The sequence below is a fragment of the Budorcas taxicolor genome, chromosome 17 (genome assembly GCF_023091745.1).
Source record: "Budorcas taxicolor isolate Tak-1 chromosome 17, Takin1.1, whole genome shotgun sequence".
Classification (NCBI taxonomy): Eukaryota; Metazoa; Chordata; class Mammalia; order Artiodactyla; family Bovidae; genus Budorcas; species Budorcas taxicolor.
The window spans coordinates 51818976-51834597 of NC_068926.1; the positions used below are offsets into that span (position 1 = coordinate 51818976).

The 15622-nt window shown below is 44.9% G+C and overlaps 1 protein-coding gene and 1 long non-coding RNA gene across 5 annotated transcripts in view; one reads left to right on the forward strand and one right to left on the reverse strand.

Moving 5' to 3' along the window:
* The window catches only part of LOC128062254 (uncharacterized), a 34108-nt gene extending 21337 nt beyond the window's left edge, over positions 1 to 12771 (reverse strand). Inside the window, exons 1-2 of the long non-coding RNA XR_008200811.1 lie at positions 12652 to 12771; positions 11908 to 12044 (exon numbers count right to left, since the gene is read on the reverse strand). This is a non-coding gene — a long non-coding RNA (uncharacterized LOC128062254). The remainder of the gene's footprint in view (positions 1 to 11907; positions 12045 to 12651) is intronic.
* Positions 12772 to 13144: 373 nt separating this feature from the next.
* The window catches only part of CCDC92 (coiled-coil domain containing 92), a 41348-nt gene continuing 38870 nt past the window's right edge, over positions 13145 to 15622 (forward strand). The window contains exons 1-2 of one of the 4 annotated variants that reach the window (XM_052654748.1): positions 13468 to 13550; positions 14109 to 14174. The gene's annotated coding sequence lies outside the window, so the exon portion shown is untranslated. Of the gene's footprint in view, positions 13183 to 13458; positions 13551 to 14108; positions 14175 to 15622 lie in introns of those variants that run through there. The other 3 variants (XM_052654751.1, XM_052654750.1, XM_052654749.1) reach the window with 3 other exon arrangements.

Consider the following 15622-nt stretch of genomic DNA (forward strand, 5'->3'; position numbering starts at 1 on the left):
AACCAGGTTCAATCCCACTTGGGAAGCTCCCCTGGAGAAGAAAACTGCAACCCACTCCAGTATTGCCTGGAAAACCCCATGGACAGAGGAGCCTGGAGGGCTACAGCCCATGGGGTCGCGAAGAATCGGACACGACTGAGCAACTAACACTTTCACTTTGAAAAAAACAGAAGGGAGCACAGAATCTTACACCTGAAAAGCACAAAGGCAAATATAATTCTCTTTCTGCAGTCTGCTCATTCGGGCTCTTACTGCGTGAAGGCAGACAGGCTCTCCATCTGCTCCAGCTGTGGCAACTTCCCCTCCCCATTGTCTCTGCCGGCCTCCCCTCCCCGCTCACTCTACACCTCCTGGCCCTGCCCCCCACACCGCCCCCCACCCCCCCCCCCCCCCCCCCCCCGGCCAGCACCCCACTACATCCCACCCCCACAATGCCTCCTCCGCAAAACTGTTCCCTAGGAACTCCCTGGTGGTCCAGTGGTTAGGACTCTGTGCTTTCACTACCAAGCACCCAGGTTCCAGCCCTAGTTGGGGAACTAAGATCCAGAAACCTGCGTGATGTCCAGCCAAATAAAACAAAAGTTCCCCTCCCCTTTAGAGCCCAAGAGCCTTGTTCACGGTTCACTGACTCTACACGCATCTCCTCCATCCGCAGTCCTCTGCACTTCCTCACCTCTCCTCAGGCCTTGACCTCCTCTTTTATTTCTTCTTTCTAAACGAGTGTCTGCTAAAGGTATGTACGCACTCCATCTTTTTTTTTAAGCTCAACCTCCTGGCTTGAATGAGAACCATTTCCACAATGACAATTCCACATTCTCTCATAACAGGAATCCTTCCCTATCATCACACAGTGAACTGAAAATCACTAATTCACCATCTTCTAAGACCCTGTAAAAGGCAACATCTTCCCCAATAACTCTTCTAAGCCAGGAACTTTGAAGTCAACTTCCCCTGCCCCCCCCTCACCCACACATCCTTCCACTGCATCTGATCTCTGCTTCTTTTCTCGGCATTTAGACCCACGCAAACTCTCTTCTACCTTAAGGAAAACCAACACTTAGCCGTCTCTAGCTGCCATATATTTTCTCCATTTCCCCATCCAGGCTTCTTAGAGACTTATTCTCCCGATTTCTATCCTTTCATTTCCCATTCATTCCTCGACCCACCACTACAGCGCTGAAGTTCCTCTTGGCACCTTCTTTCTCATGCTGGACACTCCCTTCTATGGCTCCACTCTCGCTACATCCACTGGTATCCTCAGTCCGCTTGGAGACTCCTGCCGCTCCCCAAGTACTAGCATTCCTGTGGGTTCCATCCTGGCTCTCCTCTGCTCCCTACTCACACACGGAACAGTTCAACCATCTATCTAGTCCACCGGTTCTTAATTCTAGCTGTTAAAGAAAACCTTTTGTAGGAGTCTGTGTTTTAACTGTTCATAAGGCCTCCAGAGGGCACTCAAACACTTGCTCATAAATCTTCATGGATATTTAGGCTAAGGCATTAGAACTTACAGGGAATTTCACAGTTGATTACTACCTCTAACTAGTTACTAAGCACCATGAAGACTGGTACAGCCGGCTTTCTGCAGGTTCCCTGATCCTAACTGTGAATCTGGGGGCTTATCACAAGGTCCTAATTCTATCATGATAGAGAGATACAGTGATAAGTTACTGAATACTAGTTAACTAAAAACCTGACTTGTGTTTGCTGGCTGACGCCAAGTACTTTGAATCACTGAAACATTCTTAAATCCTATCAAGCTTAATCCTACCCATTTGAAATGCACATCTAAAAATAATTTTGAAAGCCAGAGGGACATAATGGGGTTTACTCTGAGGAAAGAGAGTTCAGATTTTTTTTTTATGAATTGTTTTATCATCTACCTAAAGAGGCAGAAGTTATAACCTTCGGGACAGAGGATTGCTCTAGCTGGAACAAGAGCTTCCTCCCAAGATTTGGCACATTACCGTGGAAGGCAATGCAAAATAAGCTGTGGAAATAAGATATGACTATTTTATCAAATTGAAGGTTATAAAAAATAAATGAGCTCTAGAATAGCTTTATTGAATTTCTTATATCAGGTGACACAAGAGACACTGCATATTCTCGAGTTAAAATAAAGCTGTAGAAATGCTTTAGTGTCAACAACAGAAATTACTGCTTTTTCAAATTAAACTTTGAATTCTGCTGATACGACTCCACAGTTACATTTCATTTTTTAAAAATTTCCCTTCTTCCAACCTCTTCCATAGCATGAGTATCTACCATAGCTGTGGGTTAGCTGTGGTAATTCTTTACACCTAGGCTAAATGACTTTGATTTACCAAATCTAGGTTGACTCTTTATCCCTTTATCACATCTCTGAGCCATTAGAACCTACTGTCCCTGCCAGTTCTGGGAACTCTCTCCTCAGCTGCCAGAGCACCACCCTCCCCCGAGAACCCCACCTGCCTTCACCACCTGGAGAATCTGCCCCTGTGGGCCCTGCAACAGGAACTGGGTCAGCAGCTGACCCAATCAGATGCTCGTCCCTGAGAGTTCGGAACTGGGAGGTGGAAAGCCAGGGTCTACAAAGTGAACTGAGAGGGACAGTGACTTGGAAGAGACACAGGCAGAGAGAGCTGCACCGGCTCCTGTGACGCTCCAGACGCTAGTGGGCCTCAGCTAAGACACAGCGTGGGGTGCCATGGCAGCCTCCTCAGAGAGCCCCCTGCGCTTAGGCCACTTCAAACACATTTTTTTCTTTTAACCAAATGCTCTCTGGTGAAGATATCTTCCTCCTCTCTGATGAGTTCTTGCACAGGCCCTGCCTCCCCTACTTCTTCCTAGTTGGACCACCCCTCAGCTCTGCTCTGGGCCTCACCTCACTCTGGTCCACACACTGTCACCCAGCCATAGCTGCCATGCCAGCGGTGAGGGGAGGACACTGTGACTGACTTTCCAACCTCTAGCTATACTTCTGTGCGAGCCTGAATGTTTGTGTCCCCTCAAACTTCAGATATTGAAACCTCAACCCCACTGCAATGGTGTTAGGAGGTGGGGCCCTTAGGAGGTGATTAGCTCATGAGGGTGAAGCCCTCACGATGGGATGTGTGTCCTTATAAAAGAGACCCTGAGAGCTCCCTTGCCCCTCTGCCATGTGAGGACACAGCAAGATGGCATCTATGAATCAGGAGGCAGGACCTCACAAAATATATATGAAAGTTGCTCAGTCATGTCCAACTCTTTGCAACCCCATGGACTATATGGTCCATGGAATTCTCCAGGCCAGAAAACTGGAGTGGGTAGCCTTTCCCTTCTCCAGGGGATCTTCCCAACCCAGAGGTTGAACCCAGGTCTCCCACATTGCAGGTGGATTCTTTACCAGCTGAGCCACCAGGGAAGCCCAAGAATACTGGAGTGGGTAGCCTATCCCTTCTCCAGCATATCTTCCCAACCAAGGGATTGAACCAGGGTCTCCTGGATTGCAGGCAGATTCTTTACCAGCTGAGCTACCAGGCAGGACCTCAGCAAACACTAAATCTACCAGCTCCTTGATCTTGGATTTCCCAGCCTCCAGAACCATGAGAAGTAAACGTTTGTTGCTGGAGCTGCCTGGTCTGTGATCTTTGGTCCCGGCAGTCTAAATGGACTAGGACAATTTCCAGTGGCCAGCTGAGCATGTGCAGATGGGTATAGACTTGGCACCACTCTGTGTCCTGGCCTACCTCTGTGCGGAATGGACCAGTATGGAAACATCAGTAGAAATCACTCCAATTATTCAGCCATAACTCACAACAGGATAACTGACTACAGTACCATCACCTGCTCAGAGAGGGCCTAGTGCAAAAGTCAATCACAGTATTACCCAAAGTCAGGGTCATGCTGTCTTAAATGGAAGACATCAACAGTCCAGTCTAAGCTAGACAGATACTCCCCAAACTTAACAATATATAGATGTGTAACTATATTCCAAAAAATAGTTACCACAGAAACACTGTTTTTAATAATGGATTTATATAGAGCACTCATTCATAGAGCAAAGTATGTATTTGCAGCATAAAATCATTCTTTGCAAATTCTCTCAGGAAGAACCTACAAGTGACATGTAGTTTCTCTATAGCCCTGTTCTGTCAGCACATCCAAAACTCAGTCTGTCATCTCCTCACCAAAGTCAACTCTGTTCTCAGCTGTAGTAAATGGGTTCACTGGTCAGTCAATGGCCTAAGCCAGAACCTGGTTACCATCAACCCTCCTCCGGCTCACAAAGTCTATCTTCCCAGTTGCTCCTGAATTTATCCACCCACCTCACCTACACTCAGCTGTCATTCAGGCCACCGTCTTCCCCCAGGACACTACAAAGCCTCCATGCCTGACTTCCTCTAATCCATTATCCACTGTCATGTAATCTTTCTAAAATGCAAAATGGGATGTTCATTATCCTGCTTAAAGCTTTTCAATGGGTTCCATTAATTCTCAGTGTAGTTTTCAAATTTATTCATATGGCTTTTAAACTCTGATCAGTGTGAGCTACTATTTACTTCTCCTGGTTCATCTCTCACCATTGCTCACTCCAATTCTAGTTCCAACCAAACCAAACTTCTTCAGGCTCCCCAGACCTAGTCTGATCCTAGGCCTCAACCACTATCCCCATCCCCCGACCACGTTCCTTTTACCTCTGACCCATCACACTTGCTATTCCCTCCATTTACCTTCGGTCTCACCACCAGACATCACTGCCTCTAGAAAGCTTACCCTCACCTCTGGATTCTGCATGACCCCTTCTTTTGTGCTCCCAGAGCCCTTCCAAGTCCTCAACCTCATCTCCACTATCACACTTCTTCGGCTTTGTCCTCCACTAAGCCCCACACTACGCCACATCCACAGAATCCTGCAGGTCCATGGGACACTTGGCAAGGGAGCAAATCTACCTACCCTTGGCATAACCCCGTCAGTTCTCCCACACTGCATGGCTGGAGGTACCTTGAGCTCCACTCTGCTGAGTCACTTGCAGGCCCTGCATAATAATCAGGCTCCCCATGCTTCTGCCCCTGGTCCCCTGGCCAAGTCCTACTCACCTTGACTCAGTAAAAGGCAGCGTGCTTTACAACCCAACGTGTGTGTTAGAAACACAAAGAGTTAACAAGAGTCAAACTAGGAAATCCCAGGGCCCACGTTTAAGTTTCTGCATTTATTCTACGGTTATAAGAAATGAGAACTACTTGTATTCTGCATATTGCTAAGAAGAAAACTTCCCTCCAAAAGCTGGGAGCAACAAATATATCACTCAAAAAACAGTCACTTTAGAGGATACTTTAATATATGACAGAAGTATTTTTTAAAGTGTACACATCTATAAACCATGCATCTAACAAATGTCCTAGATATGATGTACTTTTAAAAAGTAAATGCTCCATTATAAATGAAATAACAAATTACAGATGCAATGACATATAATCCTGGAAAATAAAAAAGTAGGAAAACTTAAATGTTCCAACATCCTACTACCCAAAGTCCACAATTTTTAAGATTTTCATTTAATTTCCTCCAGACATTTTACCATCATAGATTTTTGTGGAGGGCTTTTGGGACTTCTGTTTAATAACAGTTTTAATCATATAACGTATGCAATTTTGTATCCTGATTTTCTTAACACTGTCATAAGTACTTCAAAACATTTTCTTCATAAATATTTTAATAGCCAATAATATATTACCCAGTGAATAACTTAACCAGCCTGCAAATGCACCCTTAAAAATAATTCTATAATATGTATCTTTTACACATAAAGCCTCTCTGTACTTAAAAATATTTCTTTGATGGGTTCTAGGTGGTTGCTACATCAATGAATATGATAACTTTTAAGGCTCTTGATACATATAGCCAATGTAACATAAGTGTGTGACATTTTTGCTACACCCAGGTAAGTACTAGGTCTTAAAACTTTCTGTCTAAATTTCGGCCTTTGTTAACTAAGAAATTGTAATATCTTCATTACAGAAGTAAATGCCATTTAAAAAAACCTACAACAATCCAAAAGCATGTAAAATAAATATAAAATCAGTCCCAGAAAATTCGATCTCCCCTATTCTCCTCCCCTCAGAAGAAATAATCACAATATATTTTCCACATATTTTTCTAGACGTATCTCTATTTTCATTCAGAACACACACACAGACAACCACACACATTATTATTTTGTTTTCTATCTTACAAAAAATGGAACTAAACTTGCTCAAAAATATATTCTAGATATCCATCCAGGCTATGTCAATACATACAAATCTGCCTTTCTTTTTAAAAGCTACCTAACATTCCACAATAGATGCAACAGACTTTCTGCATTCATCTTCAGCTTTTCCTCTTTATAAGTGATACTGTGACGGACTTCATTCATACTTAAACTTGTATGCTCTTATTAGAATATCCCCAATTCCCTGAAGTGTATCTGCTGGATGAAAGCATATGACTGTTTTTCAAATTTTGATAAGTTTAACCAAATTGTCATCGGGAAAGGGCAGACTAATTTCAGTCAATTCTAAAGGAAAGCAACCCTGACTATTCATTGGAAGGACTGATGCTGAAGCTCTAACACTCTGGGCCACCTGATGCGAAGAGCCAACTCACTGCAAGACCCTGATGTTGGGAAAGATTGAGGGAAGGAGCAGAAGGGGGCAACAGAGGATGAGATGGTTGGATGGCATCACCAACTCAGTGGAAAACGAGCTTGAGCAAACTCTGGGAGATGGTGAAGGACAGGGAAGCCTGGCGTGCTGCAGTCCAAGGGGTCACAAAGAGTCAGACACAACTTACCAACTGAACAACAACAAAGACTGTATCAGGTAGCTTTTCCTCTACATACTTGGATAGCATTTTAATTTGCCTGAGAGCCATTCCCTCCTCTACAAAATCTCACTGTTTTAATTCCCATTTCCCTAATCACAAGTGAGGCTGAATTTCCTGTCATCGCTTTGACACTTTCATTTCTCTATGAGAACTATTCACATCCTCCATTCATTTCTTAACTATGTCAATTATATTATCCTTTGTTGGTGAAGTCGCTCAGTCATGTTTGACTGTCTGTGACCCCATGGACTGCAGCCTACCAGGCTCCTCTGTCTCTGACCTGGGATTTTCCAGGCAAGAGTACTGCAGTGGGTTGCTATTTCCTTCTCCAGGAGATCTTCCCAACCCAGGGATCAAACCCAGGTCTCCCGCATTGTAGGCCAACACTTTACCATCTGAGCCACCAGGGAAGTGGCTTTTTATTATTTTTTTTTGTTGTTTGTACATGTTACCAGAACTTTGCCCCCTTTCTGTCAACTTATAATGTTTTTACATCACACAGAAATATCAGCTTTGATGATGTTCAAACTTATCAGTCTCTTTAGATTTGGGGCCTTAGTCTTACCTATTAATAAACTGCTTACCCTGGAAACTTATTTTCCAACATAATAAATTCTCTTATATTTTCTTCTTATACTTTTACAGGTGTTTTTGTCTTTAAGCTCATTCTTTAATGCAAGTAAGTCATTTTGAATAAGGGGAAGCAGAATCTTTCTTTCCAAATAGTCATTTATCCCTCTACAATGTATCCAACATTATATCCAATGTATCCAACTCAAAATACCAACTTTATTATATAATAAATTCCTCTCTACATAAATGGGTTACTGGACTCTACTTTGTTCCAGGTACCAACCTCTCTATTCCTGCACTCACCATTTACATAACTGTACCATTACAGTATGTTTTGATATCTGGCATAGCAAATCCTTCATCAGTATTTTCCACTTAAAAATTTCTTGGCCACTCGAGCATATTTAGTCCTCTGGACAAATTTTAGAAGCAATTTATCAAGTGTCCAAAAGTAAGTCTCACTGGGATTTCAACTGGAATTACATTGAAGTTACAGTTTAATTTGTTGAGTACTGCAAGCTTTACAAAGAAGCAGTCCCTTTCCAAAACATGTAATGTCTGCCCACTTATTTGGGTTAGCTTTTAAATTCTTCAGGTAAAGATTTCTACTTTTTTCATAGAGCTTTTGTACGTTTGTGTGTTACTCTAAATGTCTTCTGGTTTTGTTGCTGTTGAGAATACAGTCTTACTTTTCTACAGCAATAATTACAAATTACTTGATTATCAGTGAGATTATACATCTTTCTAAATGTCAAACAAATTATATCTATATCCATTGAACTATCGAGCCACATCCTGAAACCATGTGTGTGGATTTTCATTTTCTCATTGATTTGTGTGAGTTCTTTACGTGTTGAAGATATTAACTCTTCACTTATATTTGTCATTACTATTTTAGGATTTCGTTTTTCCTTTCTTCTTAAAGAAGTTTTAAATGTTCATGTAGTCCAATACAGATTTTAACTAATAACAGATTTGAATGTCTCGTGGGTGCCAGGACCTGTACCTCTTTCTCTCTCAACACCTGTATGATGGTATCATTTTCCCAAAATTCCAGTTCAAGTCTGTCTGATGGCTAAGCCTGTTCTCTGTTCACCTCGGCGTGCAGAACTCCTTTTCCCAGATGTTCACCTATTTTTAAGGTTTTTTTTTAATGTGGGCATTATTTTTAAAGTCTTCATTGAATTTGTTACCGTATTGCTTCTGTTTTATGTTTTTGGCCCTGAGGCATGTGGGATCCCTGACCAGGGATCAAACCCGTACCTCCTACATTAGAAGATAAAGTCTTAACCACTGGACCATCAGTGAAGTCCAGCCTAGATGTTTACTTCCTTCTCTGATTTGGAGGGCATTCGTGATGGTTTGTCACTTATTACACTTCCGTACACTTTCTTCTTTGGGGTGCTGAATAGGTTCCAGTGGCCTGCCCAGATACTCTGAAGCTAGTGTGACACTGTTTAAACACAACTGGCTCTACAATATGTTCAAACAATTAGACAGACCTTGTTCTAGTTTATTACTCACTATTCTGTCCAGTGCACCTGAAAAGGGGGATCTCTATAGCATTTAAATATCACATCCAGGGATACAGCCTATCCTTCAGTTTAAGACATTCTTCCTTTATCTTTCAGGGTATTGTTTGGTCTCTTCCAGGCAGGTCAGTCACACTTGTCTTGATGAAGCTGTGTTTACTTGTTTCATGGTTTTTTGCATTGTGATCGGAGCCTGCTTTTTTGCTTTTCCATTTTAGTTTCTGAAAAAGTTATTATTAGTATTCAGAAAGCTATAAATATTATATACTCACTGTGTGCCCAGCTGCTTTCTCAATTTTTTTTGTCTAGTATTTTTTTCTGTTATTCTCACTTTTTTTTGGCAAACAGCATTTACAATATTTCCCTTCTTTTCATTTTTAGAACCTCACCTCACTCTTATTTCATGCATTCCTGCTTTGACAAAACTTACCAAAAATATGTTAAATATCCCAAATTCTGACTCTCTCTGATCCTATTCTGTTAAGCATAGTATGAATAATTAGTTTAACATATGTGTGTTTTGCATAAAAAAGTGCATCTTTATGCTTACTTTTAGAAAATAAAAAATTAAATTTTTGCAAATATCTATTTTGACCTTAGTTTAGCTGGTAGTTTGAAGTCAATGTGAACTAGAAGGGAAAGACCATCTCTCTTCTTGACAGACCTCTGACATCGCCTACCTGGTCTTCCCTACTTTCACTCCCCACTCCCACATGCTGCAGGTAGCAGCAGCTGGAGTGGTTGTTTAAAAATGCAAATCTGATTAAGTCATTCCCTTGTTTAAAACCCAACCCTTGTAATGGTTTCCCATTTCACTCGGGATAAAACAAAACATCCTTAACCTGCCCTACAAGACCCTACATGATTTGGCCCCCTGCCTAGCCACACTTGCCCCTCACCCACCATAGTCTATCCACAAGTCATTCTTTCAGTTCCCGGAATGGGCAAAGCTTTCCCCCTTCTGGGCCTTCCCACATGCCATTCCCCTGCCTGGAAAATTATCCCCCATCTCATTCTACACTGACACCTACTCACCCCTCAGATCTCAGCTCAAAGCTTATTTTTGCAAAAAAGTCTTTTCTGGGTCCTTGCTCTGCAATCTAAAATTTGGTTCCCTTTTCAATACTCTCTCATAGCCAGTGCTACCTCACTTTCATAGCAGATACCGGTTTGTGATTATACAAGCAGCTGCATGATTGTGTTTAATTTCTGATCCCTTCTGCCCACATAACGTAAACTAGAAGAGAACAGGGGCAAGCTGACTTTGGTGGCCATGCTAGAAACATTCGTGTACATCTGAATAAAAGAAAAAAACTACCTATATACCTCTTAATTGTGCCTTTTACATCTTAATATGATAACCATCACATTACTGAATATGTATGTAAACTGTTAAAACTCTGATACCGCTGGCAAATTCAGTAAGAATCCACTTTACTCAAAGGACATAAAAACTAACCTGAATCTGTTGCTGCTACAGAAAAACACAAATTTACATCACTAGAAAGTTCTGTTTATATGAGTGTTTTATGTAGTGTTCAATTTGCTGATGCTTCATTCACAGTCAACTAATTTTTATGCCTTATTTTTCAAAGCATGTAAAGCACTACGAAAAATACGCTTTGTAAAATACTCTTTCAGAAGTCTAAAGAGTACTTGATAAAAATATGACAAAATCAGAAATTAAACAGCATTCAAAGTTGGCTATCTGTAGTATTTTATAATATACATATCTGGCCAAAGATGGAAATAAAAATTGTAGTGCAAATTAAAAAATCCCTTCAGATCACAAAATCAACATTATATACTACTTTATACTCTACAAAGACTTTCACACACATCATATCACTGAACTTGGTAGAGTAAATAGAGCAGATATTATCACTACTTATAGAAAAGAAAACTCAGGCTTAGATTGATTAAATGTCTTCCTCAAGGTCACAGGACTTTAAAACAGGAGTCACAATTAAAACAGAGTCACAATTACGGAGGGGTGGGGGTTGTCCCCACATGTAAATTTCTGAACCAAAGAGAATGCCCATCATAAACAGTTTATTTAATAAGTGTAGATTTGTGCTCCTTTCACTAAAATTTCAGTAGAGAACAACCAAAAAAACTTTTTTTAATGTAAAGTTAAATCATAAATTGCCATCAGTTCAGGAAATGGCTAAATAAACCATGGTGTCCTCAAACTATGGAACATGATACAGCAGTTCTGCAAAATGACTGAATGCATCCTATGCTAAAAACGGAAAGCTAGAGAGCACTCACACTTGTTAAAACAGTCGAAGATAATACAAGCACACACTGGCGTAAAAACATTTCTAAAGATCTAGAAGGTTATACACAGTTGTTATCTCTGGGAACAGAGGTCTATAATCAAAGACATTAGCCATCTCTGTGATGTTTTAATTTTTACAAAGAAAAGGTTTTACTTTGTTGACTTAAAAGTAATTCTTAAGATTTAACCAATCTGTGGGGTGAACAAGATCATTTTTCTGGGTCTAAAAAACTGTGCATCTGTAACAGGAGGAACCCCCGCTTTAAAAAAAAATACATATATAGCAACAAAAACAGTTTGATTATCTTAAAACAATAAACATCACAAAACTTTCCTTTAAAAAAGGATATAGCTTAGAATTTTTTTAAATATCTAGTCTCCTTTGTTGCAATAAGACAACCAAAAAACTATCAACTAGGAGAGTCCGGAACAGGCTCCTCCGGGAAAGATTTAGTTGTTAAGAGTTGGGCAACGAAGGTTTCACAAAGGAGCTGAGTTTTGAGGGAAATGAGAGGTGACTGGTCAGAGAGATGCGGGAAGATTAAGCCAGATGGGGAAATGCCTGGGAAGTGGATATACTGAGTTAATCAGAAGCAGGGCCCAGGAAGAAAACTGGAGTAAAGTCCTGAAAGAGAAGAGGATTCCTTTGGATGTGGGAGGTTAGAGGGAGCTCGACTGCGCTGCCATCCAGTTTACCTGGGTGAGAATCCGGCCCTTGTTATGGTCAAACAATGGAGGCGTCCAGCGGCAGCAGCGATCTGCGCTGGGTGCCTGGAGGGTTCCTCATCACCTGAGTAGGATGCTCCGCTGGCTCTGCTGGGACGCGAGGCGCTCTTAAAAAAAAAAAAAAACACACACACACACACAACATCACACCATGCAGCCAGGCTTCTCCGCGGCACAGCCCTGCTCCCTTGATCCCACGGCGCGGCCATTACCGCCTCTCCGGGGACCCGCCTGGAAAGGCTCCAAGGCGCGGCTTCACGGGTTTCTAAAGCTGTTTTGCTCCCCCTTCCCTCGGCTCCAACAACAATGGAGCCCGGCTCAGGAGTCTGGCTCCCGCGGGGCCTCCGCCCGGCCTCGCCCCGGTCGCTGCCCCTCCGCCGCCGCGCGCCCTGGCCGCCATCTGTGACCCCCGCTCCCCGGCACTGCGGGCCCACGCCGGCTCGCCGAGGCCCAAAGTCAGGCTGCCCTTCCCCGGGCCGGCCCGGGTGGCTGCCGGGCCGCCCGGCTGCGCGGAGCCACTCTGACCTTTCCCACCCGATGCCTGGGCGCTCACCCCGGCTCCAGGCCCATCCTAAGTGATGGGTTGTTTTTCTTTTCTTTAATCCACTCATCCTCCTTCCGACCCAGTACCCGCTCCCTGGCCACCCCCGCTAGCCCCCGCCTTGATCCCGAAAAGAAATAAAGACACTACAGCCCGGCCACCCCAGAACTCACTCCAAGTGAGGGGTTGAAGCGCCCCAGGCCGCGGACTCCGCGCACCCACCCTCCCTCTCCTCAAGGGACACCTCACAGGTGCGCCTCCGAGCCGCGCGCGCGCTCTCCGCACACCCAGACGCCTCCGGGGGACAGCGCGCGTGCGCACGCACGAGACCGGCGAGCCCCGGGGGAGCGGGGGCCGCACGCATGCGCGCCGCCCGGCCCTCGCCCCTTCCCCCCCACCCCGGCTCTGCCCCCGCCCCCGTCGGCTGCCCGCGCGCGCCCTCCCCCCTCCCCAATCTCAGGCCTGTCAGGGGTACCCCCCCAACCCCCACCGCCCAGCGCGCGCGCTCCCGCTCGCCCGCCTCGCTCCTCCTCCTCCCCCCCCGCCCCACCCGGGCCCGCGTTACCCTGGGCAACCGCAGTGCGGCCGCACCTGAGCTGTGCGCCTGCGTCCCACCGGCCAGACCCTCCCTTCCCCTAGGTCGGTTCCCCAGCCCCGCACAGCTGCGGGAGAGTGGGGGCGGGGCGTCACCCCGTCCCCGCGAAGTGAGTATCGATCGGCTTTCCCCGCCCCTCCCTGCAGACACAGACCCGCCGCCGCCGCCGCCGCCGCCGCCGCCGCCGCGCCGGCGCCTCGTCAGCCCGCCGGGTCAGCGCGGCCAGGCCTTCTCGCCGCCCCGGCCCCCCGCTCCCAGCGTGCACCGCGGCGAGCGCTCGGGTGGGAGCCGGCGAGATGCGCTCGGCGGGCGGTGCCCACTGACCTCCCTCGGCGGCCCGGCCCGGGCAGGGCCCGAGCCAGGAGCCAGCCCCGCCCGCCGCCCCGCCCATGGGCCGCCGGCCCCCGCAGCCTCCCGCCCCGAGGATCGCGCCGAGGGGGGGAGCCGCCTGAAGGACCGCGACGGCTGCGCCAGCAGGTGAGGCGGGGCCCGAGGTGTGATCGAGTCCAGCCCCGCTCACCTGGCGGTACCTGCAGGGAGGCTCTGCGGGTGCCGGCGAGGGGCGGCGGCACCTGTCGCAGTGGGAACTCGTTTAGATAAATTTTCAAGCCCTCACTGCAAGGGGAGGGGTGGTCCAGACCTACCGACTGGGGAAGGGTGTCCCCTTACGGAGACATGTCGGGGGGATGAGGCGGGGGGTGAGGAACGAATAGGTGGAAAGGAGGGCAAAAGTGAGGCGCGGCGATTCCGCGCCGGCTGCTTGCAGGGTCTTCGAGCCCGTTATAGGCAGGGGGTTGCCCTTGCCAGGGCCACAGTTCAGGCTGGGGTGCGAACCCACCGCGCACCCAAGCCAATCCGAAGGGGTGGAGAGGGCGGCCCAGGGGCCTCTCCTGCCAGCCCCGGGGTGGGATTGTAGGGTGAGGGATCCGCATTGCAGGTGCACTGGGAGCGCCCGAGGGCCTGGCCCTGCTTTGTCTGGGAGGCCGTGGGGAGGCGGCCATCCGAACCCACGTCGCCTTTTCAAATGCATTTTAGCACCCCGTGGACGTTAGAGACCCTCCCAGATAAGTTGCATTGTCTCCTGTCCTGATAACCCTTTACGTAAGTACTCTACCTTTAACAGCCCTTTTCTGAAGCTTTGGTGTGAGCTTTAGTTTACCCTAAATAACGATTTGTTTGTGATTCATGAAACTGAGCGGAATGCAAATATGCAGCAGGGCTCCAGGCTCGGCTACAGAGCCGCCGTCTACTACAGCGAGTTACTCTAGTTTATCTAACTTACCTGTTTTCATGCTAACTTGTATTAATTAGAAGCTTTGGTATTGGGCAGTATGATCTATTTCTATAATGAAATGAAGTGGCCTTAAGAGGAAGTGTGATCGCGTTGTTATTTAAGTTGCAGCAATCAGTCTTAATAACAAAATACAAGCCGCCCCACTGTCCTACCGTAATGTATTACTCATTTCCAGAAACCTACCTGTAAGAGTGTTAATGCTAGAATTGCCGTTTTAAGACTTTTAAGTCTGAAATGTATTTCAAGAGACAGACTTATTATTGTTTTATTAAATGGGTTTTGTTTTGCACAATCAAGAATTCCCCTGCATTGTCTTGCCATTGAATTGCAAGGAAAATAATGCTAACATTTAAAGTGACTTTTACCTCCAAAGATGTTCTGAATTTATTTATTTTGGCTAAATGTTCATTTTATATGAAATATATTTGGGGAGAAGCTTTAAAGGTTTGTGGTAAATTTATATGTGTGTGTCTTTATACACGTTTACATGTGCATAGACACTACTGGAATACCTTAAAATAGTTTTTATTATTCCTCTGCATCATGATGTAATTAGGAAATTTAGTTTAGATATATTTAATATCTAAAGTACTGGACAATAATTTGTGTATATGAGATTTTTTACTGTAGCGTTTGTAGATACAACAGTCAAACAGGTTTCTTGGCAATTAGATTTTTTATTGTTAATTCTTTTCAAAAAGAACAAATGAATCCTTTTACTTATGGCAGAAAATCACTCTTGTGGGTGCATAACTTTCATCTGTCATTCACTGGATAAATTCATTTTAGCATCATCATTACTTGACAGAGTGCATTTGCGGCAATACTGATGTTAACAGCATCAAGACTTTTTAGACATACTTATTTTTGTATTTATTTATCATTTTCTCATATGGCAAGAAAAGAAGAAGCCTTTTTTCTTTTATCTGGAACAAGGTCAGCCATAAAAAGTCCTAAAGACATAGTGGATACACTATGTTTGTTAACCGAGATTAATTCTATCTACTAGATTGGGTATCCTTAAAGGGCAGAAACTAGGCGCCTTTATATGCTTCCCTCACCAAGTGTGCAATAAATGTTTGATTCAGATTAACCATTCCAGACTAGTTAGGTAGGTGCTAGCTTAATGACACCAATTTTCACATCTCCAGCTTTGATGTTTAAACCAGCAGAAAGGTTGGGCAGAGGAGTGAACGTGTCCTATTTGTCTTCAAATATTCAAGGTCTGTCAGCAGCAGAGGGATTTTGTGTGTTT